This window comes from Cervus elaphus, chromosome 22 (genome assembly GCF_910594005.1).
Source record: "Cervus elaphus chromosome 22, mCerEla1.1, whole genome shotgun sequence".
Taxonomy (NCBI): domain Eukaryota; kingdom Metazoa; phylum Chordata; class Mammalia; order Artiodactyla; family Cervidae; genus Cervus; species Cervus elaphus.
Window position 1 is genome coordinate 44,244,303 of NC_057836.1, and position 12,122 is coordinate 44,256,424.

Genomic DNA, 12,122 nt, shown 5'->3' on the forward strand with positions numbered 1-12,122 from the left:
GTTGGCAAAGTAATGTCTCTGCTTTTTAATATGCTGCCTAGTTTGGTCATAACTTTATTTCCAAGGAGTAAACGTCTTTTAATTTCATGGCTGCAATCATCATCTGCAGTGACTTTGGAGCCCAGAAAAATAAAGTCTGACACTGTTTCCACTGTTTCCCCATCTATTTGCCATGAAGTGATGGGACCAGATGCCATGATTTTAGTTTTCTGAATGTTGAGCTTTAAGCCAACTTTTTCACTCTCGTCTTTGACTGTCATCAAGAGGCTCTTTAGTTCTTCTTCACTTTCTGCCATAAGGGTGGTGTCATCTGCATATATGAGGTTATTGATATTTCTCCTGGCAATCTTGATTCCAGCTTGTGCTTCCTCCAGCCCAGCGTTTCTCATGATGTACTCTGGATATAAGTTAAATAAGCAGGGTGACAGTATACAGCCTTTGTATATTTGTATATTTGAAAAATACTGCTTTCCGGATTTGGAACCAGTCTGTTTTTCCATGTCCAGTTCTAACAACTGTTGCTTCCTGACCTGCATACAGGTTTCTCAGGAGGCAGGTCAGGTGGTCTGGTATTCCCATCTCTTGAATAATTTGCCACAGTTTGTTGTGATCCACACAGTCAAAAGCTTTGACATAGTCAACAAAGCAGATGTTTTTTCTGGAACTCTCTTCCTTTTTCGATGATCCAGCAGATGTTGGCAATTTGATCTCTGGTTCCTCTCCCTTTTCTGAATCCAACTTGAACATCTGGAAGTTCATGGTTCATGTACTATTGAAGCCTGGCTTGGAGAATTTGAGTGTTACTTTGCTAGCATGAGAAATGACTGCAATTGTGTGGTAGTTTGAACATTCTTTGGCATTGCCTTTCTTTGAGATTGGAATGAAAACTGATCTTTTCCACTCCTGTATGAGAAGGCAAAATGATAGGATACTGAAAGATGAACTTCCCCAGTCTGTAGGTGCCCAATATGCTACTGGAAATCAGTGGAGAAATAACTCCAGAAAGAATGAAGAGATGGAGTCAAAGCAACAACAACACCCAGTTGTGGATGTGACTGGTAGTGGAAATAAAGTCTGATGCTGTAAAGAGCAATATTGCATAGGAACCTGGAATGTTAGGTTTATGAATCACGGCAAATTGGAAGTGATCAAACAGGAGATAGCAAGAGTGAATATTGACATTTTATGAATCAGTGAACTAAAATGGACTGGAATGGATGAATTTAACTCAGATGACCATTATATCTACTACTGTGGGCAAGAATCCTTTAGAAGAAATGGAGTAGCCATCATAGTCAACAGGAGTCTGATGCAGTACTTGGATGCAATCTGAAAAACGGTGGAATGATCTCTCCTTGTTTCCAAGCAAACCATTCACTATCATAGTAATCCAAGTGTATGCCCCGATCAGTAATGCTGAAGAAGTTGAAGGTGAACGGTTCTATGAAGACCTACAAGACCTTCTAGAACTAACACCCAAAAAAGATGTCCTTTTCATTATAGGGGACTGGAATGCAAAAGTAGGAGTCAAGGAACACCTGGAGTAACAGGCAAATTTGGCCTTGGAGTACAGAATGAAGCAGGGCAAAGGCTAACAGAGTTTTGCCAAGAGAACACACTGGTTTTAGCAAACACCCTCTTCCAATAACACAAGAGAAGACTCTACACATGAACATCACCAGACGGTCAACACCGAAATCAGATTGTGTATTCTTTGCAGCCAAAGGAGAAGTTCTATACAGTCAGCAAAAACAAGCACAGGAGTGGACTGTGGCTCAGATCATGAACTCCTTATTGCCAAATGTAGACTTAAATTGAAGAAAGTAGGGAAAACCACTAGACCATTCAGGTATGACCTAAATCAACTCCCTTATGACCATACAGTGGAAGTGACAAATAGATTCAAGGGATTAGATCTGATAGTGCCCAAAGAACTGTGGATGGAGGTTCATGACATTGTACAGGAGGCAGGGATCAAGACCATCCCCAAGGAAAAGAAATGCAAAAAGGCAAAATGGTTGTCTGAGGAGGCCTTACAAATAGCTGTGAAAAGAAGAGAAGCAAAAGACAAAGGAGAAAAGGAAAGATATACCCATTTTATACCCATTTGAATGCAGAGTTCCAAAGAATAACAAGGAGAGATAAGAAAGTCTTCCTCCATGATCAATGTACTTGTTAATCAATATAAAAATTAAAGTACACTTCTAGAATTTGGGATCTGAAGCACTAAAGGGAGGAGGAGAATTAATATCTCAATTTACAAAGCTAAGAATCAAGAAATAGTGGGTCCAGTTGAAAGCATAACAAATGAAGATGTAAATAAGGTGCTTACAAGTACAAAGCTTCATAATAGGGGCTATCAAATTAGTGAAATAATGATATAAACAGAAGATGGGGAAAGGTATAAGAAAAAGTAAAAAATAAGTGGAATCCTTATTTTTCCCAGTCAGAAGTAAGTAAATAATACCAAATTTTTAAGTCAAGAAAAAGAAAAATGCAACTCTGAATATTGATTAGCTATTTTGGTTGATGACTCCCCACTTTGCACAAGGCACCTTCCCAATTGCTTGGTATGAATTCACTTCCTTTGAATTCTCACAATGATCCTATAAGAAAAGCAACTGAAGCTCAGAGAGGTTAAGCAATTTACTCAAAGCACACAGCTAGTGCTAGAGCCAGAATCCAAGTCCAGGTTCCTGTCTCCTGAGGACACATTCTCACACCATTCTGCCTCCCAATGTAGTAATATCATTTAAAGACATTGATTAACTATCTAAGCTTTTCCTTGGGAAGGAAAGAGCAGAACCCTCTGTACAAATTGATCTGTTTAACCATATGCACTTAGGACTGGATTTTTTTTAACTCTAAGACAGCAGCAGTCACTTTATAGCTGTCAGTAACCCACAAAATGGGGTGGTTTCTAGTGCCACCACCCTCAAGATGATGGAAGCAGTTGAATTTAATGCCAACAAGAAATAAGTGTGACCCCTGGTGTGACAGCTGTCAGTATGTGAGACACGTTCCTTTTGATGAAACCAAGTTCTTTTAGAAAGCAAAAGTGAAAGTGATAGTGAAATTGTTAGTCACTCAGTGGTGTCTGACTCTGCGACCCCAGGGACTGTAGCCCTCCAAGCTCTTCTGGAGGAAATTCTCCAGGAGAGAATACTGGAGTGGGCATTACCTGTTCCAGGAGATCTTCCCAACCCAAGGATGGAATCCAGGTCTCCTGCATTGTGAGCAGATTCTTTACCTTCTGAGCCACTAAGGAAGCCCTTTAAGTTCTCTAAGTAGGGATGGTAACTGGGGTTTAACCAGAATAATCAGAATGAACAGTAACCCTAAACAGACACACTGTCCAGCAGCCTCTTGCCCACCCACACGTGCACACACGGGCTTCTGTCCACTCAAAAGAAGGAAGACCCCTTGCAGGGGAGGTGGATCCCACAGGCTGGCATCTCTGCTCCTGCAAGGGCAAGGATGCTCTTGAAGATGATCAGAGAAGGTCAGAAGGGGCACCCACATAAATAATAATAGTAAAAGATAGTGATTACTATAAAGATGTTTCACTGGGCCAAGCTGAGTCTGTGAAAGGCTGTGAGTTCAAAATAATATTCCATTGAGAGGGCTTTAAATAAAGTGTGATCAAAAAGGGAGACATAAAGGTTAAAAAGTGTGCTAGTGGTAATGCAGGTGACGCAAGTCTCAAGAGACATGGGTTCAGTCCTGGGGTTGGGAAGATGCCCTGGAGAAGGAAATGACAACCCACTCCAGTATTCTTGCCTGGGAAATCCAATGGACAGAGGAGCCCAGTGGGCTACAGTCCATGGGGTCACAAAGAGTTAGAATCTTTCTTTTCTTTCTAAGTTGCCAAGAAGAGTAAGTATGATGGGAAATATTTCATTGTTAATTAAGTTTAAAAAGAAGATGAGTCTTGAAGTCTATAGGTATATTCCTTTCTGTTTATTAACATGAATGTTTATAAAAGATTGAGAAAGAAAGAACCCCTGACATCCCGAGGCTGGCCTGGTGTCACAACACGGTGATGCTCTTCTCCTGTTGGATGTAAAGGCTCTCACAGAACTCCAGCCTCACACAGGGTCACCCTGAGAGCAGGAGTGAAGAGAGAGCAAACACCCATCACTGCGCCCTCTCCCACACCTCGCCCCCTCCCTTGGCTGAAAAGCGCGACTGCTCCTTCTTTTCCAATTACACCTTTATCCTCACTCTGGTCTCCATACAGGGAGTTACTGAGACTCACACTGGTAGAACTGACCCCAATTCTCTGCAGCACCCAATCTAGAGAGGCCCCATTTCCTTAGAGTCTCCCTCAAATCCCCTCACCTGAGCCCCATCCTAGCATCTTTCTTTCTAATAGCTTCTCTCTCCGATCCCCAGGGTTGTCCCTCAGGAAGAGTAACCATCAGGTTGCTCACTAGGGAGTGTGCCCCGTGGCAGAGGCTGAGGCACTGGCCGCATGGGTGGGAGAGAATTCACACAGGCCCACCTCCAAGCAGGTGAGAGAGCAGAGCTCACTGGTCTCCTGCCTCCTTCTCTGCCTGGAAGCTGCGGGAGCCCAGGAGCCAGGGCAGCCAATTGCAATCATGAAACATGGGGATGAAGAGTCAAGTCAGAGAGAAGAGGTGGGCTCAGGCAGAAAGGGCTGGATCCTGGATGATGTCAAACACTTGTAAATGCGTCACGACCCTTGACTTATTCTTCTGTCCTTCCCTGCCATTCTTGTCCTGGTCCTGACCCTTGTCTGGGGGCTCAGCTGGGTGTGGATGCTGGATGGTTCTCCCTTCTGCCGGATTCCTATCTGGGTGTCCTCCTCTGTTAGCCTCTGATTGGTCACTTCCTGGAAAGGCTGCCAGTGGGAGAGGGGAGGAACCTAGAGCAGCCTGTCCCTGCCCAACTTCATGGCCAGACACAGAGCCCTTCCCTCCATGTGGGCAGACAGAGATTCTACCAAACCTCTTCCTTCACGTGGGACAGCTCATACTCTATGGGCAGGGACAGGAGGGGTAAAGGCAGTGTCAAATTCAAAGTCCTCAGCTCATCACCGGGCCCTCCTCATGCTCCAACTCTGTCTGACTCACCCTCCTGACTCTACAGGGCTTGGTGGAGGGGCCTGGAGGACTCCCAGCTGCCTGGACTCTGATTCCTCCCCAGCCTCCAGGCCTTCACTGAGGCTGCCCCTCCAAGGCCTTTCCCCACGTGCCTCACCAGGTGAAATGTTTCTTGTCCTTGGAGGCCCATCTCAAAAGCTTCCTCCCCCTGCTGTCTTCCTCTAAACCCTTCCAGTCTCCCTTGGAATCTTGTACTTTCCTGCCTGTGGGTCTATTTGTGTGGAGTTTCTTCAGCTCCCAGCACCGGGCGGGGGCTCTGTCTCTTCTCTGCTGCTCTTCCTGCTCCAGGGCTTCTGGGGCACCCTCCACCCTCCTGGGCACAGCCTGGCTAACACATGAGGTGTGGGACCTGTTACTGGGGCATGAAACAACCAGATTCTCAAAGACATGTTACTATACCTCTTTTACCCACAGTTGAGTAATTTCATTTGTTTCCCTTGTCTGTCTTCACAAAAGCTCTTTCTGATAGAGAGTGTCATCAGATTTCTGAGCGTTTCCATTTATGGGCATGTCATCGTTTCCCAGAAGATCACCCTCTGCCGGGATATAAAATTAACACACAGAAATCCCTTGCATTCTTATATACTAACAGTGAAAAAACAGAAAGAGAAATTAAGGAAACAATACCATTCACCATTGCAACAAAAAGAATAAAATACTTAGGAGTATATCTACCTAAAGAAACAAAAGACCTATACATAGAAAACTATAAAACACTGATGAAAGAAATCAAAGAGGACACGAACAGATGGAGAAACATACCGTGTTCATGGATTGGAAGAATCAATATTGTCAAAATGGCTATTCTACTCAAAGCAATCTATAGATTCAATGCAATCCCTATCAAGCTACCAACGGTATTTTTCACAGGACTAGAACAAATAATTTCACAATTTGTATGGAAATACAAAACCTCGAATAGCCAAAGTAATCTTGAGAAAGAAGAATGGAACTGGAGGAATCAACCTGCCTGACTTAAGACTATACTACAAAGCCACAGTCATCAAGACAGTATGGTACTGGCACAAAGACAGAAATATAGATCAATGCAACAGAATAGAAAGCCCAGAGGTAAATCCATGAACCTATGGACACCTTATATTAGAAAAAGGAGGCAAGGATATAGAATGGAAAAAAGACAACCTCTTTAACAAGTGGTGTTGGGAAAACTGGTCAACCACTTGTAAAAGAATGAAACTAGAACACTTTCTAACACCATACACAAAAATAAACTCAAAATGGATCAAAGATCTAAATGTAAGACCAGAAACTATAAAACTCCTAGAGGAGAACATAGGCAAAACACTCTCCGACATAAATCACAGCAAGATCCTCTACGACCGACCTCCCAGAATATTGGAAATAAAAGCAAAACTAAACAAATGGGACCTAATTAAACTTAAAAGCTTTTGCACTACAAAGGAAACTATAAGTAAGGTGAAAAGACAGCCCTCAGATTGGGAGAAAATAATAGCAAATGAAGAAACAGACAAAGGATTAATCTCAAAAATATACAAGCAACTCCTGCAGCTCAATTCCAGAAAAATAAATGACCCAATTCAAAAATGGGCCAAAGAACTAAACAGACATTTCTCCAAAGAAGACATACAGATGGCTAACAAACACATGAAAAGATGCTCAACATCACTCATTATTAGAGAAATGCAAATCAAAACCACAATGAGGTACCATTCCATGCCAGTCAGGATGGCTGCTATGCAAAAGTCTACAAGCAATAAATGCTGGAGAGGGTGTGGAGAAAAGGGAACCTTCTTACACTGTTGGTGGGAATGCAAACTAGTACAGCCACTATGGAGAACAGTGCAGAGATTTCTTAAAAAGCTGGAAATAGAACTGCCATATGACCCAGCGATCCCACTTTTGGGCATACACACTGAGGAAACCAGATCTGAAAGAGACACGTGCACCCCAATGTTCATCGCAGCACTGTTTATAATAGCCAGGACATGGAAGCAACCTAGATGCCCATCAGCAGATGAATGGATAAGGAAGCTGTGGTACATATACACCATGGAATACTACTCAGCCATTAAAAAGAATTCATTTGAATCATTTCTAATGAGATGGATGAAACTGGAGCCCATTATACAGAGTGAAGTAAGCCAGAAAGATAAAGAACATTACAGCATACTAACACATATATATGGAATTTAGAAAGAAGGTAACAATAACCCTATATGCAAAACAGAAAAAGAGGCACAGAAGTACAGAACAGACTTTTGAACTCTGTGGGAGAAGGTGAGGGTGGGATGTTTCGAAAGAACAGCATGTATATTATCTATGGTGAAACAGATCACCAGCCCAGGTGGGATGCATGAGAGAAGTGCTTGGGCCTGGTGCACTGGGAAGACCCAGAGGAATCGGGTAGAGAGGGAGGTGGGAGGGGGGATGGGGATGGGGAATACGTGTAACTCTATGGCTGATTCATATCAATGTATGACAAAACCCACTGAAATGTTGTGAAGTAATTAGCCTCCAACTAATAAAAAAAAGAAAAAAAAAAAAAAAATCACCCTCTGCCGGTAAAAGAGTATGTGAGACCTACATGGTCTATGCTCTCCACCATCTTGACTTAAGAAAGCTTTTGTATGAACACTGTACTCTCAGGTAGCAGGAAAACACCTGCATTTCTTCATGTTTCCTTACTCCAGCCATGATATTTTTGTAGGAGGAGAAAGAGGAAGAGAGACCTGTGGAAAAGCATGAGGCTTACCCAAAATCTGATATACTATCCTGAGACTTGAAGACTTGAGCAGGACATTCCTAAACCTCCCCTCCCACAGGATGTTCAGTCCAGGTCTGGTCTGGGTGTGGGGCCCAGCTTCCTCCAGTCTCTCGCTCTCTGCTCCCTAACTACTGCCTGGGACTTTGAGGGGAAAAGTGTGGAGTCATTTCCTGACTGCAATGGAGGCAATTTTGAAAGCACAGAAATGGGTGTGCTACTCTTTGACTGAGAAAAGTACCACTTAAACATGTCCTGCTTGAATGACGAGAAGGAGAAGAAGGAAAAAAAGGAAGGGGGGGGGGGCGAAGAGAAAGAGGAAGAAACAAAAAGATTCTAAGCAATCAATCAATTCCAAAGGATCTAAATGAAAATGGGAAAGAAAAAGAACTACAAACATACTAGAAAAAATGTTAAAAATAATTTTGAGTTGAGGAAACCATTCTCATCAAGACATAATTGCAGGAGCCATAAGGAAGGTTTGATTTATTTGACTTCTTAAAAACTAAATATTTCAAAAGGATGCCACAAAACAAGTTAGAAAAGAATGAGAGACCAGAAGACACTGTTTGCAATATTTATAGTAGACAAAGATGAACATTCCCAACACAGAGAGAGCCTAAAATCCACATGAAAAGACTGAATGCAGTTTTTCACAAGTGGGTAAGAGATGTGAACAGACAATTCCCAGGGAGGCAACTTGCCCAGGGTCGCATAGCTCTCCGTGGACAGAGTGGAGGCCGAGTCCAGACCTTCTGACATGGGTATGTGAGGGAGGGGAGTGGAATGTGATTTTAATAACCCAGAAATTTCTAGGTTTGTCTCTACCTTTATAAACACATAGATCTAATCTCATGCCCCTCTTGTTATACTGATGTATCTACAGTTTGGCTTCTTGTCTTAAGATTGTAAAACCTGTATCATAATGTGGGCATTGTGCGACAAGGCCTGCGTCTCCCCACTGGTCTCCTGTCTTTCCTCTCTCAGGCCTTTTCCCCCCGTCCCCAGGACCTGGCATTGAGCAGTCACTCAGAGACAGGGTGGGTGATGAAACCTGATTCCTTGTATCTCAAAAGAAACCATTTGCCCCCACCAGCCCCAGCACAGCACCCAGGGCAGACTCAAGGTGACCAGGCCACAGGGGGGAAGGACTCTAGCCCCCCTGCCCTCCTCCATCCCCTCAGCTTTCTTGAAATTTCCCAAAGGACTGAACACCCACAACATACACCTTCCTTCTGGGGTCACCGCTCATGTCTCAGGTGTCCACATCCCAAGCTGAGACCACCTGAGCAGGCATCTACCTCCCTCTGCACTGTTTAGGGGTCCCGGGGCTGGGAGGAAGCCATTAGATACACCTGCTTCCACATCCAGGTTTTGTCCTTAGGGCCATGGTCTCACCTCTCTGAGCATCCATTTCCCTTCTTTTGTCAACTAGTGACAATCAAGGTTTTCTCAGAAAGTTGTCATGAGAATGGGGAGATGCGCGGGGGTCCTTCCCCCACTGCTTACCCAGGAGTTTCCCTCTGGCTGAGTGTGAACAAAATCCAGTTGTTCTCAGCTCTGCAGTGCAGCTGCCTACTGTGTGTCTCTGAAATACTCTACTCACAGCTTGTTGTCCCAGATGTATTTGGAGAACCAGAAGGGAAAGTGAAACCCTCACTTCTGAGTGGCTGAAGTTACCATCACTCTGTCCACCAATCCCAGCCCAGAATTATTCCCACCCTCCTGCTGCCTCCTTAGAGAAACAAGCCCAGCCCTGACATCCCACTTCCTTCTGACACAGTCCACCCTGCCTCGGCTCCTTGAAGGTGACCTGCCACCAACACACCGTGAGTCCCTTGGCCAACCACTGCCCCACCCATGGCCGTCTCTCCACCCCCTCAGCTGCCCCCCCCCCCCCCAACCCGCTCACCAGCCTGCCTGCTTTATTCACCCTCATGCCACCATACGTGGCACAGAACACACCAGCTCCTCACCACATACTGGTCATACTGCTGTTGCTGAGGGTCACATCACCATGCCTTCTAGGGTTTATTCATGCAGGTCCTTCTGCCAGGGACACCTGCTGCATCGAGCCTGGAGAAATCATATGCACCCTGCAAAGCCAAAGTCTGGCATCACCTCCTCTGAGAAGCCCTCCAGGACCTCCCCTGCAGAGTCCCCTGTCCCTGCTCTGCTCCCTTGGTACCTGGGAGAGGGGCGTAATGCCACCCCTCAGCCACTCTGTCCACGCCCCACCCCCACTCCTTTTGATCAAGTCCTTCTAGACTTGGCCCTGCTGACAGGCACAGAACTAGTGCCTTCCGGTCCCAGCAACTCGCCTGAGGAGACCCAGCCTTGGTGGTCAAGGACATTTGGATGAATGGAAAGTTTGTGGGAAGGGCTGAGAGCATGCTGCTATTTTCTACCCTGGGTTATTTCTAGTTGCAGTTTCTTTTCTTGAAATGGAGGACCTTTATAGGAAGGCTAGTGATCTGGCAACTCAAAAGTCAACAACAGAAAACCAGTCTTATTTTCTGCTTGGTTCCTAAGCAAAGAGCCAAAGTGTATGGAGGGCTGAGCATTAGCCACCCTCTGTGCAGGCTCTGTCTGTACCTTTCCTGTTTTACTCTCACATCAGCTCTAGGAAGTGTTGGCTGCATTTTTCAGATAAAGAAACAGAAGAAAAGGTCCTACAGCCTGAGAGTCCTGGTAGATTTTCTTCTTTGCCCCAATGACAAGGCGCAGCAGTGGGGCTGGACACCCCATGGAGGCTCACCTGCCCATCCTTCAGGGCTGTTTCATCCCAGAAAATGGCCCCGGTCATCATGACCACCTTCCCCATCTTAGAAGGAGGGACAGAGGAGTGATGGGTGTTACTCCATGAAGACCACACTCTATGGTTTGGTCTTTCAATTACCCTGGAACACAGACCAGGAATCTGACCTATCTTTGCAGTAGGGTAGCTGATGGCAGGGGCAAGGAGGGGGCTTTCTTCCAGCAACTCAGGGGAGGAGCCAAGATTCAAACCAAGGTTGTCACTGCCTATTGGAAACGCCACTCCTTGTTTAAAGTTGCTTTTTTTTCCCCTTTAAATAATTTTTTCCCCAGTAAACTCCCTCCTAGTGATTCTTCTCTCTTCCACTAGCATGAGTTTGTCTGGAAGTTAAGCAAAACCTCCCTGAGATGCAGAACTCAGCTAATCCAGAGGACTGTGTCCAGCTGTCATGAAGGTCCTCTGCTGAGAACGCCTAATAGATGCCAGCCCGTCATGGGCTCAATAAACACAAGCCCATGGGAGAGCAGCCACGGGAGCTGCAGACTCAAATCAGGTGAGGACTCAGCAAGGCTTCAACCCAGGGGCGTGAGCTGAGACCACCCATTTCAAGATCCTAAAGATTTAATGATGATAAAATTGGGCTCCACTTAACCCCAACATTATAAGAGAAGCACCCCAGGATGGCTACAGTGACCCACCTGCCTGTCCTCATCCCTTTTTATAGGATCAGTGGGAGTGAGTAGGGAGCTTCAGACTGAGCATGTGACCAGAGGGCTTTAGAGTCATCAGACTCGCTGATGGAGGTGGACCCCAGGGGGCAGAGCACAGGGGATGCCCTCCAGGCCGACAGCACAGGTGACCTCAAGGGAACGGGTCTCGGCCATTCACTGCCAGGCTGCTCTTGTCACAACAGCCGAAGTGTGGAAGAAAGAAAAATAATATAAGAGAAATTCTGCCTATACATACCATAGGCTATTACTCACTTAAAAAAGGAAGAAAGTTCTTTTTTAAAAAGTTATTTTAAAAGGAAGAAAATTCAGACACATGCTACAGCCTTGAAGCATTATGCCTTGAAGACATTATGTTCAGTGAAATAAAACAGTTACAAGAAACTTATTGTATTTTCTGTTTTTATTAGGTGTAGAGTAGGCAAATTGATCAAGACAGAAAGTTAGGGTGGTGGTTGTCAAGGGCTGTTGGAGGGGGAGGCAGATTTATGGTCTAGTGGAGTCTCAGGTTTCAGGAAGAAAGACTATGGGGATGGATGGTGATGATGGCTGCACAATATATGAATGTATTTGATACCACTCACCTGTACACTTAAAAATGGTTAAGTGGTAAATTTTATGTTGTGTATATTTTACCACAGGAAGTAAAAAAGTAAGAAAAACAAAATCCTGTCACAAAGGACAAATATTGTATGATTCCACTCACATGAGGTACTGAGAGGAGTCAAATTCATAAAAATCAGGGGTACACTTGTGCTTGCCAGGGG